Source organism: Mustela nivalis (assembly GCF_964662115.1).
Source record: "Mustela nivalis genome assembly, chromosome: 8".
NCBI classification, from domain to species: Eukaryota; Metazoa; Chordata; class Mammalia; order Carnivora; family Mustelidae; genus Mustela; species Mustela nivalis.
Genome location: NC_139027.1, coordinates 94078159 through 94093463, shown reverse-complemented (window position 1 = coordinate 94093463; position 15305 = coordinate 94078159). Strand labels below are relative to the sequence as shown.

At 40.9% G+C, this 15305-nt stretch overlaps 1 protein-coding gene and 1 long non-coding RNA gene across 3 annotated transcripts in view; one reads left to right on the top strand and one right to left on the bottom strand.

Moving 5' to 3' along the window:
* LOC309872041 (conserved oligomeric Golgi complex subunit 2-like) overlaps positions 1 to 15305 on the top strand; it is a 1078599-nt gene that overhangs the window by 525725 nt on the left and 537569 nt on the right. The window lies entirely within an intron of this gene.
* On the bottom strand, positions 1835 to 5950 carry LOC309872042. Its single transcript, XR_014315636.1, has 3 exons — positions 5887 to 5950; positions 3581 to 3661; positions 1835 to 1938 (listed from the first exon to the last, which is right to left on the bottom strand). It is a non-coding gene; the product is annotated as an uncharacterized lncRNA (long non-coding RNA).

Sequence of the window (15305 nt, the reverse complement as noted above, 5' to 3'; positions counted from 1 at the left end):
CTCCTCAATCAGCTAAAACTGACCGCCTAGCAGCAACCTGGGAAATTGCTCAGAGCAGTGGACTCCAAGTTTAAATTTACCCAACGGCAGAAAGAGCAAGCTCGGTGCTCCGGGAGCTGGTGAGAAATCACTCACAGTGCATCTGCCATCAAGTGGACTGGATACACTTCCCTCTTGCCCCCCACATTAGAAAGCATTAACCCCATTCAAAAGGAAGTCGAACAGTGAAAGAAAAAAAAAAACCACAACAAAGGCCCCAAAGCCCCTGCTGGGCTCTATGAGGCATCCCACATCTGAGGATGGGCAGTCAGGTAGTGAGGAAACACACTGTAAGAAAACCCAAAATCTCTGGAGACCTGCCATGGTGTGCCCCGTCCCAGAGCATCAGAACTGGTGTGGAGGGAAGGCAAGCGCTTGGCAGGAACAGTGCTGAAGCCTAATCCCAACCTCTACTGACTGATCCCATGCGCATTTCCTATTTATCCTTTTCTCGGCATTTCTGGGCCTGGCAGAACATGATGGATTTACTGTGCGCTGACGCTGCTCTGGCTTTCCTGACTCTAGAGCTCAGAGCTGCTCTTCTGGAGAAAAAAGTCCTCCAAGGTAATTCTGAGCAAGAAAGCGCACAATGTCTGTTTATCAAGGACAGTGTTGCAAAGGGACAGGATTGTAGACACAGAGCTCACTGAGGTGTTTCTATCCGAGGAGCACAGCAGCAACAGCAAAGACGGGAAGAACACTGGAGGGCCAGCTCTCCAGGGGCCAAACGTGGACATGGCTGGAGGGGCTGGAGGGGCTGCAGGCGCTGCCATGGGCCGCAGTGAAGCAGAGCCGCTGGAGACACACGGGCTGCAGAAGGGCCGCGTGCAGACTGTCTGCTAAGTGTGGACGAATGGGGCAGAAGCACGAGTGCAACGGGCTAGAGACACAAGCACAGTGGAGGCTGACCACTTAGTTGAATGCCTTGATGTGAAAGGGGACAGAGACCTAGGACCAGAGAATCGCTTCCTTTGGGATGTGTCCGTTCTTAATCTCCATCATGAGACATGTGGAGCATATGGCCTCTCAAGTTCCTTCCAAATCTAAAACCTTAATTCCTAAAATTTAGAAACCTAACTCCGCCTGCAAGGGGAGGGACTGTTAGCGTCACACAACAGAGCACTCAGGGCACCAGGCGACCTTGACGCAGGCAGCCCAGCTGGTATGTGTAGGACCAGCCCCGGCTACTCCCACTGCACCACTGTGCATCTCACAGTGCTGACAGGACCTAACTACTCATTTTCTGAGTCACTCATCTACCCTGGCTGATTGAAAATTCACACCAGGAAGGGAACAAGACAATCACAGTATAACAAAGAGAGCCATCATCTTTTTCCTATTTCATAAGTTTTTTCTTTCCTGTTTGTAAATTTCAACTGGATATGTCCTATACTGTTTCATAATAATATAATGCTGGTGCAAAATACATCAATGGTAATACTCTGGGCATGTCTAGGAAAAAAAATGAGATGGAGAAAAACCAAGATGAATGGTAGGTATGCCTTAAAGATCAACAGGACTTTGCTAGTCCTCAGGGAAGGTGATTCCAAATATACTTTTACACTGCAAGCATAATGACGTGTTGGAACTGTGGTCTATAACCAAAGGGTTTATAGGAACGTGTTATAGATTTCACCATTTCATGCTCTCCACTCTCCTGGAGCTACATTCTAGCCACAAACCTGGATTTTCTTCTTGTTCAGAAATGAATTCTAACTAAGCCGTCCCCGCCTAATTAGATTGGATGTGAAGTATTAATTTATGTGCTACTTAGTTAAAAAAAAAAAATACTTACCTGCTTGCTTCTAGTGCAGAGGTTTCTTTCGAACTTTGTGAATTTAAGATTTTTTCAATCTTTTCAACTGATCAAATAACTTGTATAAGCCTCAACACACACATCTATAAAAATAAAAATTAAGCAAACAAAAAACGTCACCATCTTTACTCTTAATCATCTTTATTTCCCATGCTAAATGCAGGAAAATATAAGACCAAAAGTTAACTTCAAATATATAGGGCATGCTATATTTTGAATATTTCTATGAAACACAGAATTCTCAAGAATGCAAATCTTAGTTCTAGAATAAGCATACTTCCATATTCTATTGCAAGTTTATAGAGGAAAAAAAAAAAAAAACCCTAGACTTTGCTTTCTCATATTCTATACTCTTATTTCTTTTTTTCCCCATCCTGAATCTTTCTATGGGCATTTCTTTCCTATTTTTTTAAAAAAGATTTGTTTATTTGAGAGAGAGAGAGACTGCATGTGCGCGTGCAGGGGAGGGGCAGAGGGAGAGAGAGAATCTCGAGCAGACATCCTGCTGAGCACAGAGCTCAATGCGGGGCTCAATCTCATGATCCTGAGATCATGACCTGAGCCAAAATCAAGAGTCGGACGTTTAACCAACTGAGCCACCAGGCGCCCCTCCATTTGTTTTCTTATGGCCCTTTATTCATGTTTTAACTTTGGCTTCCGATTGTACTGGCCCTCTCAGTTTACATGTGCATATACCTATATGCCCAAGCACCAAATCATTAAAGACCTTTTACACTACAAATATTATCAAAGAGGTTGAGGGACATTATGAAAACTCTCATCCTTAAAGAACAAAAAAATACAAAGTCATCCATTCAATAAATAATAATAATAATGAACACCCCTGGGAGCTCAATATTCATTCCGACGGGGGGTGGGGGGGGCACGAGAAAATAAAGCAAGAAATACACCCTGCTCTCACAAAGCTTACTGTTTTGTCTGGAAGCGCACGACAAGCATTCTTTGGACAAAAGCTGTGAGGAGATCCAGAGGCGAATTAAACAGAAGGTCCCTCAAACAGGCTTCTCCCCACTGAGATTTTAACAAATATGCTAATAATACACATAGAAAACATTGTACAGAGCAGCGGGCGAGAGTCAGAAGCCCAGACTCTCAATGCCCGCTGTGCCCCTACATCGTTATGATCATGAATGATATCGGGGACACTTGGAACTGGAGATAGCACTAAGGGGCACACTCCCGGGGTGAGCCCTCAGATGTACAGAGCCGTTGCCTGTCTCACACACCTGAAACTAAGCCAACACCGCATGCTAACTACTGGGAATTGAAAAAATTAAAGTGAACACCAGAACATAAAGAACACAGGATCAGAAAATAACAGCAAACCTACGGCAGAATCCTGAGTTTGCTTTGGAAAGCCCACTTCTCCCCTAGTCTCTAATATAGGCCTATTTTCTTTACAGGGCCGCTGACAATTTATACAGTCGTTAACTGTCAAGCGCTGCACCGACAACAGTTATCACTGTTTCTTGTTCTGGAAAAAGTGGGTGATCTTGAGATCGTGTGGGTACCTCTGAAATTCTGTCTTCTTATTTCAGGTAGATAACGTGACATAATGCATAAAATGCACATGCGTGAGAGCTTTGAAAAAAAGCTAAATTTAAAAAAAAAAAGAAAAAAAGCTGAATAGTGCTGACAAGTTCGCGGAGACAAGAGGAGAGGGCTTCAACTGGCATGCAGCATAAGAAATCTACTGGAGGGTACCTTTTTCTTCCTTATGTCCTCTTGTTTACACATTCGTTCATCTACTGCCCGAATTCCTTCACTGACTGATGACCTGAGACTCTTTAAAAGAATAATAAAGAAAATGTATTACAGACATTGTTTTGTCACATTATCAATTTCCTACATCTCATTCAATTCCACAGAAATTAATACCTGTGCACCAGTACTATGCAGATATTGACAAGAAAAAAAAAAAAACATGATATACCAGACACAGTTACTGTTGAGGGGACTCATGACCTGGGGGCATAATGACACGAAGGCAGGGTCGCATGGCCAGAAGAAGAATGACATATACAGTGAAAGTTATGGGGATGAGGGGGCTTAGAATGGAGAACAGATAATATGAAGCAAAGTACAGGAGAGTCTGGAAATGCGACGGGGCTCGAATCGGACTCTGAAAGCCATGTGTACACAGCTGCCGAGGTGGGGAGGGGATGGGGAGCAGATGTAAGTGCACACACACTCAGGGGCAGGGTCAGACAGGCACACAGCCATGTGCACTGCAGGCTTCCTTCTGGAGAGAAGCAGAAATAGGAATGGAGGGCTAACTTCACTGAGATGAAGTCTTTAGATTCTGCATATTTTGGAGAACGAAAGAATGTCAAAGCACTGATGCATGATGATGAAATGTGGGTATGGAAATACCAGGAATCAAGAATGAAGAACAGAAGACCAGAAAAAGGCAGAGCACAGAGGTAGAGAAACATGTCCAGAAGCTAATGAATAAAGAGATAATTAGGAATTAGGGCCAAAACAAAGGTTAACAGAAACAACTAGAATGAAGTAGGCATATCACAAAAATTCCACAGGAAGGTGAATTAATTCACTCCATCAACATTATGAAACACCTCCTGGACGTCAGTATTGTGGCAGCCTACAGGGATGCAATGAAGACAGATATAGTCGTATCCCTCAGTGGTCTGAGAATCTCACAGAACAGCTTCAGAGTTGGGACCAGAAAGGCAGGTCAGGCCTGTGGCTGAGCAGGACCAAAGTGGCCATAAAAACAGGCCATGGAAAAGGGAGGGGATACGGTGATGGCAGGGGGTGAGGCGGGACGGGAGCCTGTGTGAGTAGAGCAAATCTGCCTCCAGGAAGGGGGTTCGAGAGAAGAGTGGGAGGCCAAAGGAAGGCTAGGCTTGGGAAACAACACCACTATGAGGCCCCGGGAGGAAGAGGCACACCAGAGAGGCAGTGGGAGAGCCCCACAGCGGCTGGTGTGGAATCCAACAGCGGACCATGAAAATCCCTTCCATTCCAAGGAAAAGTAACTTTAACAAGATTTTGTAAAATTCAAATGAGACATAAACCATGGAAAGTATTGGCTACCTCAAGGCACAACACAAGATTTTTACCTGTTTCACGAACTCTTTCCTGCCTGCCCCTCCCCTAGGCTTCTCAGCACTGATATTTCCATTACTCCGCATTTTTCTTGGTTCTAACCATGTACTGTGTCTTCACTTAAATTATGTTCTCCTTATATTCTCTCTAGGATGCAGGCACTGTCTTAGGGGAGGGACGCAAGAGGCCACTCAAGCTAGAGGAGACACACAAGGAAGGATGGTGTCGTTTATGACAAGTTTACGACAGGGCATCAGAATGGACAGAGGCCGTAAGTCAGGGCACCAGACACAGACGGGGGGGGGGGGGCGGGAGGGGAGACGGGGCAGCACAGTTTTCTGTAAGAAGTGATGCCACAACTGCCCCTCCACTGTTCACCCAGGTAGAGTTCCTATTCCCAATGGCTTAGAGGTGGGGAGTCCCATTCCCACAACAGAGATTTTTCTGAGAGAACATGCAAATGTAACATTTATTAAGTATTACATTGTATTTATATTATCCTTCAGTTCCATTAGGGATTACACAGTTTTTGTAGATCAGCCCAGGAACCTAACCACACGTAGATTACGTGGGGTGGGGGGGGATATTTACAAGATTACAAACTGTTAAAATACAAGTCATTTGTAAGTTAGAAACCACTTACATATGACCAAAGTGGCATTAATAAGTTGAATTTGGAAATATGCTTCCTCTCCCCTGACATTTTAAGGTTGTCTACTCTGAGAATATGTCTTCTTCAAATCGAACATGTTTTTTTAGGTTTTTAGCATATGCAAAAACAAAATCATTTACAACTCTTCTGAAGGTGAATATTATAATCATGAACCGTTAAAATACAACCACCAGTACCACCAAACTAACAGATGAAAAGAATTCTTAGAGAAAAGCCGACGAGGACAACAGGCGTCACAGCAGACTGTTTTCATTAATTGGGGACTTACCAGAACTTCTCGTAACTGTCCCAAAGGCACAGAAAGTTGATTGAGGGCTTTGTCCATGCCAACCTAAAGGCAAAACCAGGTTGGCACAAACACATCACGATAAGGAGTAATAGTGACGTATCTATTTAACGATCAAAGCAGTACCAGATTTAACTTGTTTTTTTTGGCACAACCGTATTTTGCTACATAACTAGCTAAACAACAGAAGTGTTATTTGGCCATTAATGTTGTTCATAGAATATGAAAAAAATCTGTTGAAATACATGAAACTATAAAAATAAGGGAAGTCAGGAGAAACGAAAGTTTTCTTAAGAACAATTTGCCTTTAGATGACATTTTAAATGAATGTGAAAAATTTTCACAGAAGGTGAACAGTTCTCTGTCTGTAATTGATGATACTCAGCCAGCTGATGTGAAAGTCTGACGGGCTACGTCTCTCTTAAACATTATTATAAGCCTTGAGAAAAATAGAAATTAAACAGAAGTAAAATTTTCTAGGTTTTTAATCCTATTGGGATATTTATCTTAGTGGTATATTTCCCAAAAGCAAATGTGCATCATTAATTTTAATGCTTCTTGAAATTCCCACGGAGCTGCAACTTTCTGTGCTTCTCTGGACAAACAGATTTAAAACAAAATGAAGCATCAACAAGGAGACTTTTCTGCCAAGGAACAAAATTCAACATTTCTAAATGGCTTTTACAAACAATTGATAAGCTCACTGCAAATCATTCTTATATTTTTATAAAACCAAACTTTTTAAATATCAATATTGGCCAATGTTCCCTCAACCTAGCTCTGGCTAACAGATATACCTGGGAGTAAATTAAACATTGTAAGAGTGGTGGACATTTGCTCCTACAAATTAGTCTAAATCAAGGAAGACTTCAGGGTAATCACTTAGCAACTAATAAAACAACCCCTTGGGTATTATTATCCTTTACTTTTCACTGTTGACTAATGAATTTGAAACATAATCAAACTAGAGCAACCTTAAATGAATAAAAACTAAAACAAAAAAATGTATTCCAAAAAGTTTAGTTCTTTTATTAATGAAATTGGTAATTTCTTCAAGTTTCTGGTGGGGTTGGTGGGGTAATCAACTGAAAGGTTTCTAAAAACTCTGCCCTTTTAATAAATATGAAGGAGAGAGAAAGTGTGTGTGTGTGTGTGTGTGTGTGTGTGTGTGTGTGTGTGTGTGTAGGACTTGTGAATTTCAGGTTTACCAAGTTTGTGGAAAGGTTGACAAAATCTGCATAATCCTTGTTGATGAGCTCGACCATGGCTATTTTAAGAAGTTTATAGTAGAGTTCCAGATCTCCTCTTAGTTCCTCCAGCTGGACACGCTTCCTACAGTCAGACACAAAGTGACCGACGTTGAAATCTTCCTGAAAATCAAACCAGAAAGAAAAAATGATTGCACTGATACCACATTTTACATAGAAAAATAAGATCAGACAAAGAATAAGAGGCCGTATTACTGCAGGGGAACACACACAGGACATCAGGGGGTCTGCTCACTTCCTAAGATTATGGGAAAGGGGGCCCCTCACCAAGACCATTCTCTCCTGTTGCCTAACTCTAAAGGCATTTTATTTCTTTTAATTATACATTTCAAAGAGGCTCTTCTCAAAATAGAAACAGCTTTTTCTTCTTAATTTTAACACAGCGATTCACATCCTTCCAGACTTTGTTTTGGTCTCTTTACTTTTTTTTTTTTTTTTTTTAGATTTTATTTATTTGAGAGAGAGAGACAGAGAGAACAAGTGGGAGGAGGGGCAGAGGGAGAAGCCAGCTCTCTGCTGAGCTGGGAGCCTGATGCCAGGGTTCATTCCAAGACCCTGAAATCAAGATCTCAACCGAAGGCAGACGCTTAACTGACTGAGCCACCCAGGTGCCATAGTCTTTCTCTTTAAAATATAAATTACTTTTGGGGTGCCTGGCTGGTTCAGTGGTTATGGGTTCAAGCCCACATTGGGCTTTCTGCTCAGCAGGGAGCCTGCTTCCCTGTCTCTCTCTCTGCCTGCCTCTCTGCCTACTTGTGATCTCTGTCTAATAAATAAATAATTTTTAAAAAAATAAAATATCAATTACTTTTTAAAGAAACTGACATATAATGGACACATGTTAGTTTCAGGCGTACAACATAAAAATTCCATATTTTTATCTGTTGTGAAATGATCACCCTAAGACTAGTTAACATCCATCACCAAACATACACATTTTTTTCTTGTGCTAAGAACTATTAAGCTTTAGCAACTTTAAATATATAATAATATACGGCACCTGGGTAGCTCAGTGAGTTAAGGCCTCTGCCTTCGGCTCAGGTCATGATTCCAGGGACCTTGGATCGAGCCCCACATCAGGTTCTCTCCTCAGCAGGGAGCCTGTTTCCTCCTCTCTCTCTGCCTGCCTCTCTTCCTACTTGTGATCTCTGTCAAATAAATAAATAAAATCTTAAAAAAAAAAAAAAATATATATATATATATATATATATATATATATATATATATATTATACTATGCAGCCATCAAAAGAAATGAAATCTTGCCATGTGCAATGACGTGGATAGAACTAGAAGGTATGCTGAGTGAAATAATCAGAGAAAGACAATTATCATACAATCTCCCTGATATGAGGAATTTGAGAGGCAAAGTGGGGGGTGTGGGGGTAGGGAAGGAAAAATGAAACAAGATTGGATTCGGAGGGGGGCACCTGGGTGGCTCAGTGGGTTAAAGCCTCTGCCTTCGGCTCAGGTCATGATCACAGGGTCCTGGAATCGAGGCCACATCGGGCTCTCTGCTCAACGGGGATCCTGCTTCCTCCTCTCTCTCTGCCTGCCTCTCTGCCTACTTGTGATTTCTGTCTGTCCAATAAATAAATTAAATCTTAAAAAAAAATATTGGATTGGGAGGGAGACAAACCATAAGAGACTCTTAATCTCACAAAACAAACTGAGGGTTGCTGGAGGGAGGGGTGTATGGAGAGGGTCGTGGGGTTGTGGACATTGGGGAAGGTATGTACTACGGTGAGTGCTGGGAAGTGTGTAAGCCTGACAATTCACAGACCTGTAACCCTGAGGCTAATAATACATATTTCTAATAAAAAATAATAAAATTAATATACAATAATACACAGTATTATTTACTACAGTCACTATGATGTACATTACATCCCCAAGGCTTATCTTATTAACTGGAAGTTTATACCACTGGACCCCTTCATCTATTTCCTCCACAACCTCGCCTCTGGCAACCACCAATCTGTTCTCTATGACTTCATTTTGTTTTGTTTCTTAGATTCCACATGTGAGGGAGATCATACAGTATTTCTCTTTCTCTGTCTGACTTATTTCACTCAGCACAATATCCTCAAGGTCCATCCATGTTGTTGCAAATGGCAAGACTTCCTTCTTTTTATGGTTAATATTCCATCGTATACACACACATTGTCTTTATCCATTCACCCCATTGGTGGACACTTTAGTTATTTCCAAGTCTTGGTTGTTGTAAATACTGTGATACTCACTACCGTGAGTGTGAATCTTGCTGGCTGCTTGAGCCAGGTGATCTAGAGTTATACCTGGGTAGCAACTGCAAACCTCGGGGCATCATACGAGCATTCAAGCTCCTTTCCAGGAGATACCAGAAAGCAGAAGCGAGGTAGAGGGACAGCGCAAAGATGGTACCCATCAGCTCCATCTTTGGAGAATACCTTACTAGGCTCCCAGATCCACGTTAAATTAGATGCCTGCCCCTCAGGGCTTTAAGATAAGCAAATGAGCCTCTTTCACAGAAATCTAATCCCATTTCAGTCTGCTGCTTCTGTGCTGAGTTCCAGGGTGGGTCAGTCTACTCGCGGGACTGCTTTAAGAACTGTTTCTCAGTTTGCTATAGCCTTGTGGGTCTCATGGGTGCAAGCTCTGATGGCTTTCAAAGCTGGATGTTTTGGGGTCTTGTCTCTTAGATGTACGTCTTGGAAGTTGGGGTGCCAGAAGTGGGGCTCAAACCCTTTGCTCCTCAGGGAGAAGCCTGGGGTTTTGAGTACCCTCCCAATCCCAGGTCGCTGTACCAGGGGTGGGGTTTATGGCAAGACTGATTCTTACTTCAACATAGGTTTTTTTCCTTACTCACCTAATGTGTAGGAGTCACTCAGCTAGTTGTAGGGTTTTTTCCACAGGAAATTTTTCCATATGGAGCTATAGATTCAGTGTGTATTTCATAGAAGAGATGAGATCAAGATCCTCCCATGCCACCATCTTGAATGGAAACCCCAGACCTTATCTATGTATGTGTGTACACACACATATGTGTGTACACACACACACACACACACACACACACAAATATTCATGCTCTTCTAAACTATTTCCCATCTAGGGGCACCTGGGTGGCTCAGTGGGTTAAGCCTCTGCCTTCGGCTCAGGTCATATCTCAGAGTCCTGAGATCAAGCCTCACATCAGGCTCTCTGCTCAGCCGGAGCCTACTTTCCCCCCTCTCTCTGCCTGTCTCTCTGCCTCCTTGTGACCTCTCTCTCTCTCTGTCAAATAAATAAATAAAATCTAAAAAAAAGAATAAAAAAATAAAAAATAAAAACCCATTCTATTAAAAAAATTTCCCATCTAAAAATATAACTTGAATGTCTTTACATAAAACACATACATTTCTATTAATATTTTATGTGCATGCTGAGTGTCCCATTGAACAGATGTTCCAAATCTTTCATAACCTATTTCCAAGTATTGGTCTCACAGGATTAGCTATCCTGTGTTTCCCCTCTACAATACTGTGATATCCCGGTAGGCTTATATGCTTAGAGGCAATAAATTACTATCTAATTCCCCTGTGACTCTGCTACTCCATGACCTGTTTAGTCAGCAAGAATCAGATGTGATGGGGCGCCTGGGTGGCTCAGTGGATTAAGCCGCTGCCTTTGGCTCAGGTCATGATCTCAGGGTCCTGGGATCGGGTCCCGCATCGAGCTCTCTGCTCGGCAGGGAGCTTGCTTCCCTCTCTCTCTCTCTCTCTGGCTGCCTCTCTGTCTACTTGTGATTTCTCTCTGTCAAATAAATAAATCTTAAAAAAAAAAAGAATCAAATGTGATGATTCCCAAACTAGTTAAGGACACCTACACTTACTTTTCATTAAACACTATGTAAACCAACAAAATATGACTGCAAAAAAATCACTGTTCTTTTGAAAACTAACACAGCTACTTTGGAAAGATTTGATACAAAGAAATCAATAAGAAAATTTTTGCTAAGTTAGGTATGGGTGAGATGACCAAGTACCAGGCAGGGAGGAAGTGATCACAGGATTCTCACTCAATTCAGTTAAAGAAACTGAAACTGAATGCAAAAAAAGACAACATAGAAAACTTTTTTTAAAGATTCTTTTTATTTATTTGAGACACAGACAGACAGTATGAGCAGGGAAAGGGGCAATGGGAGGAGATTCCCTGCTGAACAGGGGGCCCAATGTGGGACTCCATCCCAGGACCCCGAGGTCATGACCTGAACCGAAGGTAGATGCCTAACCTATTGAGCGACCCAAGTGCTGTGATAACTCAGAAATCTAATCTGCAGGCCAGTTTCCAGAGAAAAGACCTGGCACTGTTTCAATGGAGAATAAATGTACATATATTTTTTCCAAATAAAATGCTAAAAACTGTATGTACCATTCCCTAAGAGTACTTGTTTAAACTGACTTTTTTAGTTAATCAACCAAAGACTGACCCTGCTAGTGTCGGAGAGAAGGACTTCATACCAAACCGTAATTTCACAGTCATCTACAGAAAGCCACCTGCTCCTTACACTGGTGACCAAATTAGCCTGGACCTTTCTCTCCTGAGACAATTTCAGACCTTACATCATAGTTATGTAGTACATCACGGGAGGGGGTCTTGGTTCATAATCCTGGCCATCCTACGCATCAACTGTATACCTTTAGGTCGATCACTTTCCCTGCCTCAGTTACACATTGTTGAAGTTCTTGAACTTTATGATGGCATTCTAAATTGTATAACTGGGGTGCCTATGTGGTTAAGCATCTGCCTTTGGCTCAGGTCATGATCCCAGTCTCTTGGGTTTGAGTTCCACATCAGGCGCTCTGCTGAGCAAGGAGCCTGCTTCTCCCTCTGTCCCTTCCTCCTGCTCCTGCACTCTCTCACTCTCAAATAAAATCTTAAATAAATAAATAAATAAATAAATCATATAACTTAGCCTCAGTGAACAAATGCTATTAGGTAATATTAGTACTCAACTTACCATTTATGCATTTGTTCTCAGATAAACAAAAGTTGCATAACACATGACTAAATAACTCGGAACATCTGTGAATACTGGGTTAGGCAGCGTTTGCTGTGAAAAGCAAACCCAAACTCACAGTGCCATAATAGAGACCCATTTCACTTAACCAAGAATGGTTTTACTACTTTAGGAATGGTTTTACTTTATAGTGTAGATTCCCCAAGTATTCAAAAAGAAAGTATTTACAACCCATACATTTATGGTCAACTGATTTTTCACAAGGATGCCAAGACCATTTAATGGGGGGGGGAACAGTCTTTTCGAGTGCCTACTACTGGGACAAGTGAATATCTACATGCAAAAGAATGAACTTGGAACAGCAACGTCACACATACACAAAAATATAACTCAAAATGGATCAAAGATTTAAATGTAAGAGTCAAAACTGTAACACTCAGAGAAAACAGGTGAAAATCTGTATGACTTTGGATCAGGAAAAGCTTTCTTAGACATGATACACAAAGCAATAAGAAATATTAGATAAGCTGAACTTGATCAAAATAAAAACTTTCGTGTGTCAAAGGACACTACGGAGAACGTGAAAAGACAACCCACAGAATGGGAGAGAGTATCTGCAAATCATTTGTCTGACAAGGATCTAATAACCAGAATATGCAAATATACTCTTAGAACTCAACAACAAAAAAACAAATAACCTAATTTAAAAACAAGCCAAAGACTTTTGAATAGACATTTCTCCAAAGATGATACACAGATGGTCAAGAGCACATGTCGGGATGTTCGACATCCTTAGTCATTGGGGAAATGCGAATCAAAAGCACATGCAGATGCCACGTCACACCCACTAGGACAACTATGGTAAAATAAGAAAAAGAAAAAGAAAAAAAAAGAAGAAGAAAAGTGCTGGCAAGAAGGCGGAGAAGCTGGAACCCTCCTGTATTGTCGGTGAGAATGTAAAACAGTGTGGCTAAGGCAGCAAACAGCTCGGTAGCTCCTCAAGAAGTTACACACGTACAATTACCCAGCAGTTCTACGTCTAGGGGTATGACATCGACAGAACTGACAACAGATGTTCCTGCCACCGCCTGTACATGAATGTGCACAGCAGCGCTGCTCGTAACAGCCAAAAGAGTATATACCCAACGTCCATCAACTGATGAATGGATACATAAAATGTGGAAGAGCCTCTTACACAACCATAAAAAGGAATAAACTGTTACATGCTACAACACGAGTGAAGTCTGAAAACATTCTACTCTCAGGTTAAAGGACGCCAGACACAAAAGTTCACATGTTATACAATTCCACTGATATGTGATGTTCCAGAAAAGGCAAATCCATAAAAACAGAAAGTAGATTCATGATTGCCAGGGAATAAGGGGAGGGGAGAATTGGAAGTAAGAGGTTTATTTTTCGGGTGATGGAAGCATTCTGGAATTAGACAGAAGTGACGTATGTACCATATACACAGTAAATATACTAAAAACCAGAGAAGAGTACACTTTAAAATGGCAACTATTATGCTTTGTGAATTATATTTTGATGAAAAATGAAACAACTTAAATATCAACAAGCTAAATGCTAGGATACATTAAAAAAAAATCCAAAGTAACACTAATCACAGGAACAATGGCGTAGCTACATGAATTTCAGACAAAGCAGATTTCAGAGAAGGAAAATTATCAGGCATAAAGAGCAGCATTACATAATGATAAAGAAATCGACTGACCAAGAAGACACAATTATCCTTAAGGTATGTGTGCCTGATCAACACAGGTAAGACACAACCTAACAGAACTGCAGGGAGAAATAAACAATTCCATTATCACAGCTGGTGACTTCAACACTTCTTCATCATTAATGGGCCGATCCAGCAGCAGGGCAACAAGGATTTGACAGATGTGGACATTCAGTCCAGACATGGCACACTTAACACCACCATCAATTACCGTACAACAGATGTACACAGACTATTTCGCCCAGTAATAGTGCAACACACATTCTTCTTAAGCTCATATGGAACACTCATCAAGACAGAATAATTCTGGGCCACAAAACACAACAAATTTTTAAAAATAAAAATTATACCAAATATGTTCTCAGACCGCAATGGAATTAAAAATCAGTAACAGAAGATAGTTGAAGAAGTCCAAAATACATGGAGATTAAATGACACACTTCTAAATGACAGGAGACCAGTCTCAACAAAATACAATGTAGCAAAATGTGTGGAATGCTGCTTAAAGGGAAAATACAGTACTGAATGCAAATATTAGAAAAAAAAAGATTAAAGTCAATAATCTAAGCTTCCATTTTAGGCAACAACAACAAAATCAAATCTAAAGTAAGGAGGGGCTCCTGGGTGGTTCATTTGGTTAATCATCTGCCTTTGGCTCAGGACATGGTCCTAGGGTCCTGGGACAGAGCCCTGCATCAGAGTTTCCTGCTTAGGGAGGCTGCTTCTCCATCTCCCATTCCTCCTGCCTGTATTCCCTCTCTCACTGACTCTCTCTGTGTCGAATAAAATCATTAAAAAAAAAAAACCTAAAGGAAGTAGAAAAAAAATAAAAATTAGAGCAGAAATCAATGTAATTAAAACCAGGAATTTTTTTTTAAATCAATAAACCCCAAGTCTGTTTCTTTGAAAACATCAATAAAACAGATAGACCCTTAGCCAGTCAAACAAAGAAAAAAAGGTAGAAGACATAAATTACTAATATCAGATGAAAGAAGGGAGGGCTACTGCTAACAATCCCAATCACTGTAAATTCAACCAAACATTTATGGAATACTACACAATTCTCTAAAATCTCTTCCAGAAAGTAAAACTAGAAGGAGTACTTCCTAAATCATTCTAGGAGATCATTATTACCCTGACACCAAAACCAATACTACAAGAAAAGAAACTATAAACTAGTATCTCTCATGAACACAGACATAAAAATCTTCAACAAAAATTAGCAAATAAAAGCAAACACTATATTAAAAAATTATACACCAGGGTCATGTAGGATTTATTCCAGGTATGCAACATTAGAAAATGTTCAACATTAGAAAATCAATGTGATCCATCATATCAACAGAAAGAAAATCACATGATCATATCAATGAAGGGAGGAAAAAAACATTTAACAAAATCCACACCTCTTC